The following is a 14,490-nucleotide window of genomic DNA, read 5'->3' on the forward strand; positions in this document are numbered from 1 at the left end:
CTCTCAAATAAATATAAAATCTTTTATTATAATAATAATTAATTAATACTGAACATCCAGCAAAACTATCCCCCCAACATCCCACCTCTGTTCCACATTTTAACCCAAATTTGAAGTAATAATAATAACAACCAACATTTTTGTAAGCCTTCAAATGTGCCACAGACAAATTCCAGCAGAGGGGCATTTTACATTATACTTGACCAGTATTCCTCAAAACTGTCAAGGCCAACAAAAACAAGAAAGCCAGAGAATTGTCACAGCAAACAGAACCTAAGGAGACACAATTTTACTGGATGTAATACAGTATCCTGGATGGGTCCTAAAACAGGAAAGGGCATTAGGTAAATACTCAGGAAATCTGAATAAGCTACAGACTTTAGTTAATAGTAATGTATCAGTATTGGTTCTTTGATTGTAACAAATGTACCTACCAATGTACCATGTTAATAATGGGAAACTGAGCTTGAGGTGGGGTGAGGGGAGGATATGTGGCTGTATTTATTCTCTGCTTACTTTTTCTGTAAATCTAAAACTGTTCTAAAAAAAATAAAGTTTACTAATGAAAGAAATACGCCAAAGACTTACATATATTAACTCGTGTTTCACGTATTAATTCTCATAAAGACTGAAATGGGGCCTATGATGAGACCTATTTTATAGATACAAGAGTACACTAAGTTCAATTTCCCCAACACCTTGAGGCTTAAACTGTATGTTTCCTCTGGATCAAAATTTATTTGATTTAGTCATTTTAATAATGCATATTGATTAATGTGTGTCACCCAGGGACTGAGCTTAGGTGATTCTATGAAAAGAGTCAACATTTGGAAGGCAGAAAGGGCCTTGTATCTGGCTACTGAAATTCAAAGGGCACAGGTAAACTTTGTAAAGAGCATATACAAATTCTAAAATGTGTTATATTTATGTGTTGACAGCACATACACTCCTCCAATAGCTAGAAACAACTGAGCTTGACATCTAATTATCAAGAATAATTATTTAATATGAAGCCACCAGATGGCACAGATTGTCAAGCACACATAAATCATACATTGTAAGTTAGAAAGCTGATTTGAGAGTGGATTTGTGTCTCGTCCCAAGTACTGAAATAGCTAGGGCTCTCTCTCCGAGAACAATCCTTGGTCTGCACTGAAAGAACACCTCAAATGAGAAAAATCTCTATGTCATTGCATTCCTTTCTAAAGATAATCACTATAAACTTCCTTAACTATTATTTTGGCTAGCAGAACCTCAGCATTTCATGACTGGCTACTCTACTGACCAAAACAAAGATTGAGGCTGGTCAGACTGGAATTCCTGGCCAATGTAGTTGGACCGTGAAATGTTATCAGGGCTCATGATAACAATGGGGTACACCCAGACAGAACTAAGCTTTGTTGAAACACCTGTTTACAAAGTTTATTGCCTATGGGATTTGACTTCCTTACTCGGTAAGGTAATCATAGGTAGTGTCCAATCTGAATTTCCCCCTGAAACAATACCCAAGGGACGATTTCGCATCTGTGATTTCATTGCTTCTCATGATTCCTTTAGCCACCTCAGTCTGTTTATCAGGAAACAAGTTCAGCTGAGGCATTGGCTCCTTCACAAAATCTTTCTTGACCTGCTCAGTGCGGGCCATTTCCATACACTTCCGTGGCACCTTGTGCTGATCTAAGTCATGGGATTTATCACACGTCAGTGCAATTCAACAAGTATTGAGTGGATGCCTCTCGGGCACTGTTCTAGGCACTTGGGAATCATCAGTGAACAAATTAAAGATGTCTGCCCTTGTGAGAAATCTAATAAGCAATCCACTGTAATCAATAAGTAAATTTTATAGTATGTTATCCTGCTAAGTGCTATGGAAAAAGAAAACATGGAGTGTGTTAAGGGAGGCAGGGTGGACTGGGGTACAGAGGGAGGTTCGGGTTGCGGTATTAATTCAGATGGCCAAGGGAGGCTTCAGCGAGAACGTGAGCAAAACCTGAAGGGCGTGAGGGAGTTAAGCCCACAGATCCTGGAGGCAGTTTCCAGGCAGAGGAAAGAGAGGGCAAATAGAGCATGCCTGGTGAGACTGAGAACCAGCCAGGAGGCTAATGAGTCTGGAGGAAGTGCCCAGAAGGGAGTAGGAGGAGAAGAAGGAGGTGAAGCAGGGAGCATCAATTATGTAGGGCCGGGGGAGGGGGGCCACTGCAAAGACTCTGGCTTTCACTCTGAGTGAAACCTGCAGCTAATGCTTGGTTTCAGGTAGAGGAGGACAAGAGCTGACTTAGTTTTGCAAGATTCGTTCAGGCCACTGTGTTGACGATAGACCTGTACCGGGGCCAAGACAAAAGCAGAAAAACCTGTTGGAGGTAGTTATAGGTGAAAGATGATGATGCCTTAGGCTAGAGAAGCAGCAGTGGAGGAAGGCAGATGCGAGCCAAGTTCTGGATTTGAAATCTTGGTGGGATTGGACTTGGGGTGTAACAAGCAGAAGACAGACAAAGGTGACTCCAGGAATTTTGTCCTGAGCAACTCCTACAATGGACTTAACCATGAACTAACGTGGGGAAGACCATGGAAGAAGCAAGTTAGGATGTGACGTACAGGAATTGAAGAGAGATTGTGAATTTGGTTGTTGCCTGAGAATGGTCTATGGGCACTTCCTGGAAAGACAGAAGAAGCACAAGGAGACTGTGTGGCAGTGGTTTGCAAGAAAATCTGGGATTTGGCAGAGGATTCATTTTAGGAGTGCTGCATTTCTAATTTCCAACACTTGATATCACAGAAAACACGAAAATCAACGTCTCTGACAAATTAGACTCTGAACACACCACGGTTCCTTTGTGTATATATGGCCTGAGGATGAAATATGATTTTTAAAATCTGTCTAAATCAGTCTAAAATTTTTCAATAAATAGAAAGTAATTTTAATAAGAGATCATGTAATGGTTTAATTGATGGTTTTTTCTTAGTGACACAAAATTATCTTTTAACTGGATGCAGTAAGTGTGGTGATAAAAATACCTAATACTTACTAATCTCTTACAGTGAGTCAAGGGCAGTGCTAAGCGAGATACAGGGATTTTTCTCATCCCACCTCACGAAAATCCAGCGAAGTCGCTCAGTACCCCACCCCACCCGTTGTAGAGAAAGCTCCAAGCAGTGAAGAAAACCAATGTGTTTCCTGTATGCCCCCATACAATCTCTGTACTCTGCCATTTTTTCCTTAGAAGAAATCCTTCGCCTCTGATTTAATAAATTCCTCACCTTTGAGAATTTTAAGAATGTAATCTTTAGGCCGGGTCTTTTACGCCTACCCTCTCTTCCACTCAGCCCTCTCATTCCAGTCTTTTGTGCTCTGTGTTTTGGGTGTTGAGTTTGGTTCACTCTGTTCTAGTCAATGAACAGGCACAGAAGGAGGTGCTGGCCCAAAGCAATGAGTAAGACTCTGTCCCCAGCCCCGAGGCGCTTAGAGTCCGTCTGGGTAGGCAAATTCATCCCTGAATGGGTAATCTACCTCCTTACACACCAGAGGTGCTCTGCAGGTGTGTGTGCAGCGAGCTCTGACAGTGAACAACAATTTAGGACAAGTCCCAATGGAAAGAAAGAGAGGGTGTTTTTAAAACTCCTTTGGCTTCGTGCTATGTTATGGGTAATGCCGGTAAACATTCCTGGGCTGCAGCAAGCTGCTTCAGGAGTGTTTTGATTATAAGTCTTTTCACACCTTGCGTCATGTAAGCCTAAAGTGCAAACACTATCTGTTTAATCTTGGACCAACAATGACAAATGAGGTTATATAAAAGTGAAACCAGGATATTGTATGTCGATTAGAGTTCAATTAAAAAAAAAAAAAGTCCTGAAAATGATTCAGTGCTGCCTTCCTGGAAGAAGTAGGAGAAACTCTGACACACAAATACAAAAGTATTCTACTGGTTCATTTTAAAACCACAGTGACAAAAACTATTTAGCACTGTGCCATAGAATGGATATTAGTAACATTACAGGTGTCAGACGGTAACATATTAGACAATAACATTTACAGATGGGTTAGATGAAATCTACACAGGGTAAGTTTACTGGTGGGAGGGACAAAAAAAGGATGGGGTCCATCCTGGAAGAAAATCAGTTAAAGAGAAAAGACTCCGTGATCCTAGAATAAGATGCCACCCTGTCAAGAGCCAGGGCTGGGAGCATGCCAAATTCTAGTAAATTCAATTCCATTTCACTGATGTTTATAACCCCCTTTGTAGTTTGAGAACAGATTACTAAGGGACCTCTTATTTTAAGAGGATCTCAGAACTATGAAGATATTCATTCCCACCCAATAGATTAGGATGAAACAAAGTTATTTTTCTGATCTGCAAATGCACGACCCTAATGATATAAAATCTGCTTGTGCTGAGGAGGCATGGGCATGCATGTCTTCCTCAAAGTTCTGTTGGCAAGAAGATATTTCCTGGAAGAAGCAACACTGTGGTTAATGCAGTATACAGAACCATAAATTGTAAATTGTCATTGACAAGTTCTTTAAAAAAAAATATGTCAAATACTGAAATATAATAATCTAGCTGACAGGACCATATTCCTTGCTAAGAAAAGTTTACACACACACAAAAAAAAAAAAAAAAAGAAAAAAAGAAAAGTTTACACAGAGGGCGCCTGGGTGGCTCAGATGGTTAAGCGTCTGCTTTCGGCTCAGGTCATGATCCCAGGGTCCTGGGATCGAGTCCCATATCAGGCTCCTGGCTCAGCGGGGAGTCTGCTTCTCCTTCTCCCTCTGCCTCTCTCCCTGCTCATGCTCTCTCTCTCTGTATCTCTGTGTCTCAAATGAATAAATAAAATCCTTAAAAAAAAAGAAAAGTCTACACAGAGAAGGGACACTGGCCATCATGACATTGACATTTCTAAGGGTTCTTATGCTCATTTGTTGCTTGGTGATGTGTAAAGGTAAAAAGATTTATTCACTCCTTCCCTATCATCCTTACACACCCAAACAAGAAAACTCTCACTAAATTCCTTGTAGAAAGAAGAAGAGGGGGAGGGCTTATAAGCATGGCTGGGAGGAGCTTTTGAAAATAGATAGCACTCCTTGGTAGAAATGGTTTGTGTGAGAAAAAGAAAACTTGAAAACCACTCGTTAAGTACTTAATTGCACAAGTCAAATGCCTTGATATGGTGCGTTTTAGGAGACACAGCGACTCCTATCTCAGAAACTAACCAGGTTTTGACAGCCTTGCACTGTGCAGAGATGGGATGCTTCTCAGGGTGTGGTTTAAAACTCTATATCCCGCACCTGAGTATAGGCAATCACAATTCCTGTTAGGACAGGAGTTGGCTGTGTTGTTTTCCAGGGTCACCAAGACAACATTCATGACTAAACCACAACCAACAGAGACCAGAAGCCTTTTATCAAGATACATGTGAACTTCAGCATTAAAACTGACAGAGTTATTGACTACTTCATCATTTTTGCTCATATATTGAAAAGAAATGTCACTATTCCAGGGAAGAAATGAGCTCTGGTACTTCTCAAATGCAATCTGTAATAAACTGTATTTTACTTTATCACAGTAAAAGCACCAGTTGTTAAGCCCTCAAAGACATTTAGTATGGATATTTGGTCTCCTTTTAATAAGCTTTGGGTAGCATGAGCATAAAGCCTGAAGGGAAAGAAGCAAGAACCTAATGAACCAGTTAAAAAGGCAAGAGAATCCCTATGTTTTTATATTATTATTACTTATGCCTTAAGTATTTGACTATTAACATGAGAGCAGTGCTGGCAAAAATGCAGAATTTGGACAGGACTGCAAAAAAAGTAAGCGTGTTAACTGTAGAAAGTCAAATGTCTTCACCTCAGGGTCGCTGATGCTGCTTTCCCATGGTTTCTTGGAAAAGACAACTGTTTTCTTTGGACTCTTTCCACGTGCTTTATTGAGAGGGCAAGCTGGATGAAGAGGAGGATATTGTAAATAACTTTGTCATGGAAGGACAAGGATCGCTGACCTCAATATGCTTCTGTTCTTTCTACATAAAATTCTCCAAGTACAATCGCGCAGAAGGCAGCATAATCAGAGGTATAGCACTGGCCATTTGCTGATTGTCCTCGGACCATAATTCTCAAATACCTTCATCCTAGAGCTTTACTTGAATACCCTAAATCAGTGCTTCTAAAACTGTGGCCAAGGACCACATTTTTTTAAATTTCCAATCCAATGCAGATGTTTGTAAAATACAGTAAAAATGAATTACGAGGAAAAAATTTAAAAACAAAGAATACAAAATAGAACCCTCACATTTTGTTTTACTGATTTCAATAGACATAAAATACTCTGTTGAATTGCTATTAAAGTTTATAAATGCTTGCTCTCAATTTCTGTACTGAGCTTGTGGCAGACAGGTAATAAAAATTCCCAGCTACAGTTTCAGAAGAACTGCCTAAACACACACAAAAATGCAAACACGGGACACACGCACGTCACGGAGGCTCACATACACAAGCACACAACACACCGTGTAGGTAAACTTCTACCCACTTAAAAAATAATTTAAATTTATATTAAATTATTACATTACGTAGTTTTTGAAAAAACTCACTTTGTACAAAAAAAAAAAAAAAAGCTGATGAGGAAACAGCAGTCTCTTACCATACCACTCCGAATCTTCTAGCATCCTATGCCCAGAGAAGCGGCCATCTAATAATGGTCAGACTTGTCACAAAGCTATCACCTTCCATTTCTCCCCCTTCGCCAACCTGACCTTCCTCCTGAAGCTCTCTTCCTCCTTCTCACAGGTGCTGTCATAAGTATTCCTTTTGCCTCTCTTCTCTTCAGGGGTTCCCTTTGAGATAGATTATATTCTTGTTCAAAATATTTGCTGTTCCTTACCCCCTTGACGGCCTACACCATGACTTGTGATGTTCCACCCTATGGAAGGATTTTACATCTCAACCATCATAAGCTCTGAAGTCACCATGTCACTTCAATCTTAATGCTCATGTTTTTCAAATCCAGGAAAGTATCTTCAATAGTTTTCCCCTTAAGATCATCTTTTATCCCCCTCCTTTTTTGAAAAACAATCTAGTTTTATCAAAGATATACATGTTCATAGTTTGAATAGTCCACAGCCCTCTCACCGAATACTTACCTTACCCTAGAGATAGCCACTGTGAATTTTTTTAACTGGTTCTTTGGAATTGACCTCCATATCTCTACACATGTTTTAATTGTGGCAACTTGGTATTTCTGCTTTAGGCATTACCTATTGACTTTGCATTATAGAAATGAGGGTTTATTTTCCTCCCTCTCTGCATGCCCACCACATACATGCTCTTTAATTATATATCATAATTTTATTTTATTTTTTTAAAGATTTTATTTTTTTACTTGAGAGAGAGAAAGAGAGCATGCAGGGGGCGGGGGGTAAAGGGAGAGGGATAAGCACAACCCACGCAGAGCACAGAGCTCAACAGGGGGCTCGATCCCACAACCCTGAGACCATGACTTAAGCCGAAATCAAGAGTCAGTTGCCTAACCATCTGAGCCACCCAGGCACCCCATCATAATTTTAATTAGATTAATTTTTTATAAAGATTTTATTTATTTGACAAAGAGAGAGACAGACAGTGAGAGAGGGAACACAAGCAGGGGGAGTGGGAGATGGACAGAAGCAAGCTCCCAGCAGAGCAGGGAGCCTGATGGGGGGCTCGATCCCAGGACCCTGAGATCACGATCTGAGCTGAAGGCAGAAGCTTAACGACTGAGCCACGGAGGTCCCCTTTAATTAGATTAATAATTGGTAGTTACATTTTTAAAGCCTTGTATTCTATTCTATTTGAGCCATATAATAGACTATAATTAATTTTCCTCTCCTGCCTAACTTTTTGGTTTTTTTTTTTCCTGGAGTCAATAATTGTTTTTTTTTCCATTAATGTGATTGTCTAAGTACATATCACTAATTCAAAACTCTCCACCATTTTAACTCTCATCTCAATAATGTCAGATATATCAGGCGTTCTGGTTGGTTGGTTAGTTGGTTGAATGGTTGTTGGTTTCTCTCTTTCATGCTGATTAATTTCTTTAAATTCATGGGTGTACCCCCAAATGGAAGTCCCTTCTCTGCATTTCTCAAGATAGGACAGAATATACTTTAGTTAGCAGTTTGTTAGCTGGATTTATAACTTACATATTTAGCCAAATGTTCCATAGGCCTCCCTTTGTCCTCTTTTCCTGGGCTCTCTAAATGGGATATATCAGGTATGACCTCTAATTCCTGAACGCTTCTGGGCTTCTACAGGACAAGTTACTTCCTTTCTTGTTGCTATGCCTTCTCCCTCCTGCAGGCACTCAGGTATCCGTTTCTTCCATCTTCCGTGTGTTACTTTTCTTCCATCTTCCATCTGTTACTTTTCTTCCATCTATCCCATCTTCTAAGCATGTGCTGAATTTTCTCAACTGCTATGGTTTCCTTTCCTGTTCTTTTTGTCCTTAGGGAGCTGAATTAATTTCTTATTGTCAATGTAACAAATTACCACAAACTTAATGGCTTAAAACACAAATTTATTATCTTACAGTTCTAAAGGTCTGAAGTCTAAAATCAATCTTGGTGGCTAGACTCAAGGTGTTGGCAAAGCTGCACTCCTTCTGGACACTCTAGGGGAGGATCTGTTTCTTTGCCTTTTCTATATCCTAGAGACTTCTGTATTCCTTGGCTCATGACCTCATCATCTATCTTCAAAACAGAGCATCTTTCGATTTTTTTTCTTCTCTCTGACTCGAATTCTCCTGCCTTCTTTTTTCCCTTATAAGGATCTTCGTGATTACACCCAAATAATTCAAAATAATCTTCCCATCTCAAAATCCTTAACTTTATTACATCTGCAAAGTTCTTTTTGCCAGGTAAGCTAACATATTCATAGGTTTCAGGAATTAGGATATGAGTGTCTGGGGGCAGGGTGGCATTGTTTTGCCTTTACCATAAGGGTTCATACTTTTCTTACTCCTGTACTATGGAGGGTCAGGAAAGAACAGAGCAAAAAGCATGTATTTAATCATCTTGTTTGATCAGGAGCCCAGATAGTATGTGCCCTGGTTCAAATCTCTGAAACTCTTCTCCTATCTACTTCTGAAATAGATATAAGTAAGGAGAGCAGATAATAGAAATAACCAATTATCACTAAAGTCCTCAATCCATATACAAGATTAGGACAGGCCTGAGAATGTTTTCATAAACCCTGAGTGCCACTGTTTGGGAGAGGAGCCAGCAGAGTGGAAATGGGAAGAAAATTAATAAAAAGTGATAAACAGAACAAAGGGGAGGAGGAAAAAAGGCTTGTGGAGGAGTTACATATGGTAAGATTACGAAATATGGTTGTCACTGAGTAATACAGGTGCTACCCATGGCCTAGTAGACATGGAGCAGAGATGGGAATAGGAAGACAACATGATACATGAAAAAAAAAAGGAAGCTAAATTTAGAATTGGGAGCTCTAAATTCAAATCCACCTTCAAATTTACAGTTTCATCTTGTGCAAGTCAATTAGGTATCTTGAATACATGGCTGAGGAAACTGAACCCCAGAAAAGTTATCTCAGTTTTAAATTAGCACGTAGACATCAAAGATCCTAGTGAGACATCACATAGCTGTTGAATGATAGCTGAATCTGAGGCGGAAAGAAGCACCAAATGACAACTAGGATTATGGCATAGGCAATGATAACATGGAAACCCAACAGGTGAAAAGCAGACTAAAAGAAAATTATATTTTCCATTTCAGGCTAGACAAACTTGGCCACAAGAAAATTCACCTTCATGCATGGATATAATATTCTATGGAAAAACCACTTTTATTAATTCAAAACAATTTTACTGAACTCCAATGTGAAAAACATCATGCTAGGCATATCACAATGAATAAGGCAGATGTAATCTCTGCCCTCATAGAGATTGTAGTCTAGCCGGGGACTAGACAATCAAATAATGACCAGTTAAGTGTGATAGGCACTTTGATGGAAACAAAGAGGCCCCTAAACCAGACTGGGTGTTGGTGTGGGGAGGAGAACAGTTAGGTAGGGCTCAGAGCTAATGATGTACCCTTCAAAACTCAGCTATGGAGTAGCAGCTAGTGAAGTAAAGAGGGAAGGGAGTGACTTGGCAGTCTCAAGGGGCCTACTCTTTGCCAAGGAAGCACGGTATCTTGGAAGCTAGCTGACCTGATTCTTTATATACATATATGTATATAAAGATTTTATTTATTTATTTGACAGAGAGAGAGAGCACAAGCAGAGGGAGCGGCAGGCAGAGGGAGAGGGAGAAGCAGATTCCCCGCGGAGCAGGGAGCCCGACGTGGGGCTCAATCCCCGACCATGAGATCATGACCTGAGCCGAAGGCAGACGCTTAACAACTGAGCCACCCAGGCGCCCCTAGTTGGCCTGATTCTTGTGTCATGTATGAAAATGGCAATAGGCTGATGCCAGAAAAAACGTTTGGGTTACTACAGGGCTTTCAGAATGGTAGAATTATACTGATGAAATCATAATTACTCCACTTTCCTTTCAATGCAAAGTCCCTCCCCACAGTCCTCCTTACAACCAGGCAGTGGAGCCCCATGATTGAGAGTAAAGCTCTGGAACCTGACTGCTTGGGTTCACATTCTGACCTTGCCACTTACTAGCTCTAGGATCTCAGAGACATTTCTTTGCTCTTCTGTGCTTCAGCTTACTCATCTATAAAATGTTCCTAATGTTAATACTTCCCCTCATTGGGTATTGTGAGGATTAAATTAATCAATACAGCACAAGTGTTTAGAACAGCACTTGGCACAAAGTAAACACTCAATAAATATTCACCTGTTACCACTACTGATTTTAATCACCAACCACTGGCCCTTTTGTAATTTCTAGGAGGATAAGAGGCCATCTGACTTTGTTTATGTGGCACTATGTTCAGTCACAGGAAGCTGAGACTGTTGCAGTAGTGGTAGCTTACCATTTAGTCCTCAAAATAGAAATTAAAATACCCAAAATCTTGCTTGTCTGTTCCTCAGTTCCGACTCTGGGACATGGGAAAATCAGAAAGCTTCAGAGAGGTCCTCATCTCCTTCAGGTTATATGGAACCAGGACAGAGGGCATGGCCATGCTGAAATCAAGACCCACGATAAGGCAGTACCTCAGTGGAACCTTCATGATTCAGGCTGCAATACAGCAACTCAATATCACTGGATGCATCCAGAGGTGATCAGGCTGAAGCGATCTGTTTTGCTAACCAAATACCAGGAGATTAATATTAAATCCATAATTTCAACTACATTCAGTCAACAAATATTTGAATGCCAGCTATGTATAAGACACTGTTCTAGAGGTTAAGGACACAGCAGTGAAAAAAAAGAGGCAAAGTCCCTGCCCTAGAGGGATCAGATGGACAATTAACACAATAAATGAGTTAAGAATATAGCACACCACAGAGTGATAGGTGCTATGGAGAAAAATAAAGTGGCAAAGAGAGATAGGGGGAGCAAAAGAGCAAAGAGAGGTGGAGTGTAAGGTGAACAATTTTCATCAGGGTAGTAAGAGAAGGCCTCACAAAAATGGGGACATCTGAGCAAAAACCTGAGGAGATAAGGAAGACATGAAAATGTCTGGAAGGAGCATTCCAAGCACAAGGAAGAGCATGTGCACAGTTCCCGAGGAGAAAGCGTGTCCAAGATATTTGAGGAACAGCAAGGTGGCCAACATGACCAAAGAAAATTAAGGGGAAGAAGAACGGGAAGTGAGAGCACAGAGGTAATGGGAATTGTAGGCTAATTGCGAGAATCATGGCTTACACTCTGAGTGAGATGGGGACCTGCTAGATAGTTCTGGACAGTGATAGCACGGTTACTTTATGTTTTAAAAGGATTGCGCTGACTGCTATGTTGAGAACAGAATAAAGATTAAGGGTAGCTGATACAAAATCCTAGGCAAAGGTGACAGTGGCGGTATCAGAGGAGATGGGGAGATTTTGAAGGGAGAGCAACAGGATTTGATGACAGGTTGGATGTGGGGTATAAAAGTTGCTGAGTCAGCCTCTGCAATGGGAAAAATGGAATTGCAGTTAACTGAGATAGAGAAGGTCGTAAGGAGAGAAGGTTTGTGAGGGGAGAGGAGATCCAGAGTTCAGTTTTGATATAAGAGGTCCATTAAACATCCAAGTAGGGATGCTGAGGTACTTGGATATACAAGTCTGGGTCTGAAGCTAGGGAGTTGTGAGCTTACTTATATCTATTGTCATAAGATTGAAGGAGATCACTAAGGGAGAGAATACACAGAACAAAAGAAGTCCCAGGGCGCCTAGGTGGCTCAGCTGGTTAAGCGTCTGCCTTCAGCTCTGGTCATGATCTCAGGGTCCTGGCATGGAGCCCCGCCTTGGCTCCCTACTCAAGGGGAGCCTACTTCTCCCTCTCCCTCTGCTCCTCCTTGCTGCTTGTGCTCTTTCTTGCTCTCTATCTCAAATAAATAAAACCCTAAAAAAAAAAAGAAGTCCAAGGACAGAGTCCTGAGACATTCCAATATTAAGAGGTCAGTGAGCAAAGGAAACTGAGAACAGTGACCAGTAGTGTAGGACAAAAACCAGGAGAACACAGAGTCCCAGAAGCCAAGTGAAGAAAGTGTTACAGGGAGAAGGGAAGCATCAACTGTGTGAGATGCTGCTGACAGGTCAAGTGAGATGAAGACTAAAAACAGGTCATTGGATTAAGTAACGTGGAGAGCAGTGGGGTGGAATGCTGGGGGTAAGAGCTAGTTGCAGCGGATTTAACAGAAAAATCAGAGAAAAGGAATTGGGACAGTGATATAGAACCCTTTCAAGGGTATTTACTGTAGAGAGAGCAAAAAAAAAAAAAAAAAACCAGAAAGAAAGAAAAATGAGACAGTAGCTGGAGAAGGAAGTGGAAGTCAAGAGTTATTTTTTGTTATTGTTAAGATTAATTTTAAGGAGCAATATATTAATTTACACGGGGAACTATAACTCGTAAACAGACCAGGAATAATTTTAACAGGTCAGTGCTTTCTCTTCTCTGTTGGAAAACTATCTGGAAAGTACAATGAAAATCACAAGATGACTTCATGAGCATTGATAACTTTCACCAATTCCAACTATGAAGAGCCTCCAGCATCCCTCTACACTTTGCAGGGGAAGAACTCAGTAGATCATATGCTTGCATCAACTGGGCAAGGGACCTCTCCCATCACCAGTGCTGGAGAAACTCTAACTATGCTTTCATTCTTTTATTCAAGAAACATTACTAAGCATCTATTATATGCCAGTTACTAGTGATGCAAGTTCAACAAAACAAAACTTTGCCTTTAGGGAGCTCATGGTTCAGTGAAAGATGAAAACAAGACAATGAATAGTTACATTATAATCAGTATTAAAAGAGGTACATGTATGGGCGCCTGGGTGGCTCAGTTGGTTAAGCGACGGCCTTCGGCTCAGGTCATGATCCTGGAGTCCCTGGATCGAGTCCCGCATCGGGCTCCCTGCTTGGCAGGGAGCCTGCTTCTGCCTCTGACCCTCCCCCCTCTCATGTGCTCTCTCTGTCTCAAATAAATAAATAAAATCTTTAAAAAAAAAAAAGAGGTACATGTACCTATAAGGGACATAAAATTAATTAAATAGTTAACTATTTGGTAGTGGGGATATTTGGGTCATTCACTTTTTTTTTTTTTTTTGCTGTTATAAATAGAGAGATGTTAATGATTTCAATTGCTTCCTGATCCAGAAACTATTGATACCTATTACATTAAGTTTAAGATTATAAGGTAATTAAGAAATAAGAAAAAGCCTTTTATATGCCTCCTCATTTTAACTGCAAAATCAACCAAGAAAATAAATCTGAACAGTATGAACCATCTAAGATCAAAGACAGGCAAGTTGGAAATTCATTCAACAAATACGTATTGAGCACCGGGTATATGCTAGGGCATGGTTCTAATACTTGACATACATCAGTGAACAAAACGAAAATATTGCTCTTTAAAACTTGTATTTTAGCAGGGGAGCCAGTCAACAATAAACATAAAAAATAGTAAAATAGTATGTTTGAAGGTAATAAGTGCTACAGAAAAAAATATTAACAGTATATGGAGATTCCAGAAAAATGGGGTGGGTATTGGGGGGAGTGGTTGAGGTGGGTGTCAAGTTGCAATTTTAAATAGTATGGTCAAAAAAAAAACCCACAAGGAGATGCCCTTTTCACCCATAAATGAGCAGTCAGAGTAAATAAAGATGGACTGAGGTGGGCATTTTCATACATTGCTTAAAGGAGTGTAAATTGCTATAACCCTTCTGAATTTGATAATCAAGGACTTGAGAATGCTTCATGATCTTTGCCCCAGTAATTTTACGTCTAGCATGAGGAAGTAACTCTAAATAAAACTTCATGAATAAAGAAAAAAATAGATAGATGATAGATAGATGATAGATAGATAGATAGATAGATAGATAGATAGATAGATAGATAGATA

Source organism: Neomonachus schauinslandi, chromosome 3 (genome assembly GCF_002201575.2).
Source record: "Neomonachus schauinslandi chromosome 3, ASM220157v2, whole genome shotgun sequence".
NCBI classification, from domain to species: domain Eukaryota; kingdom Metazoa; phylum Chordata; class Mammalia; order Carnivora; family Phocidae; genus Neomonachus; species Neomonachus schauinslandi.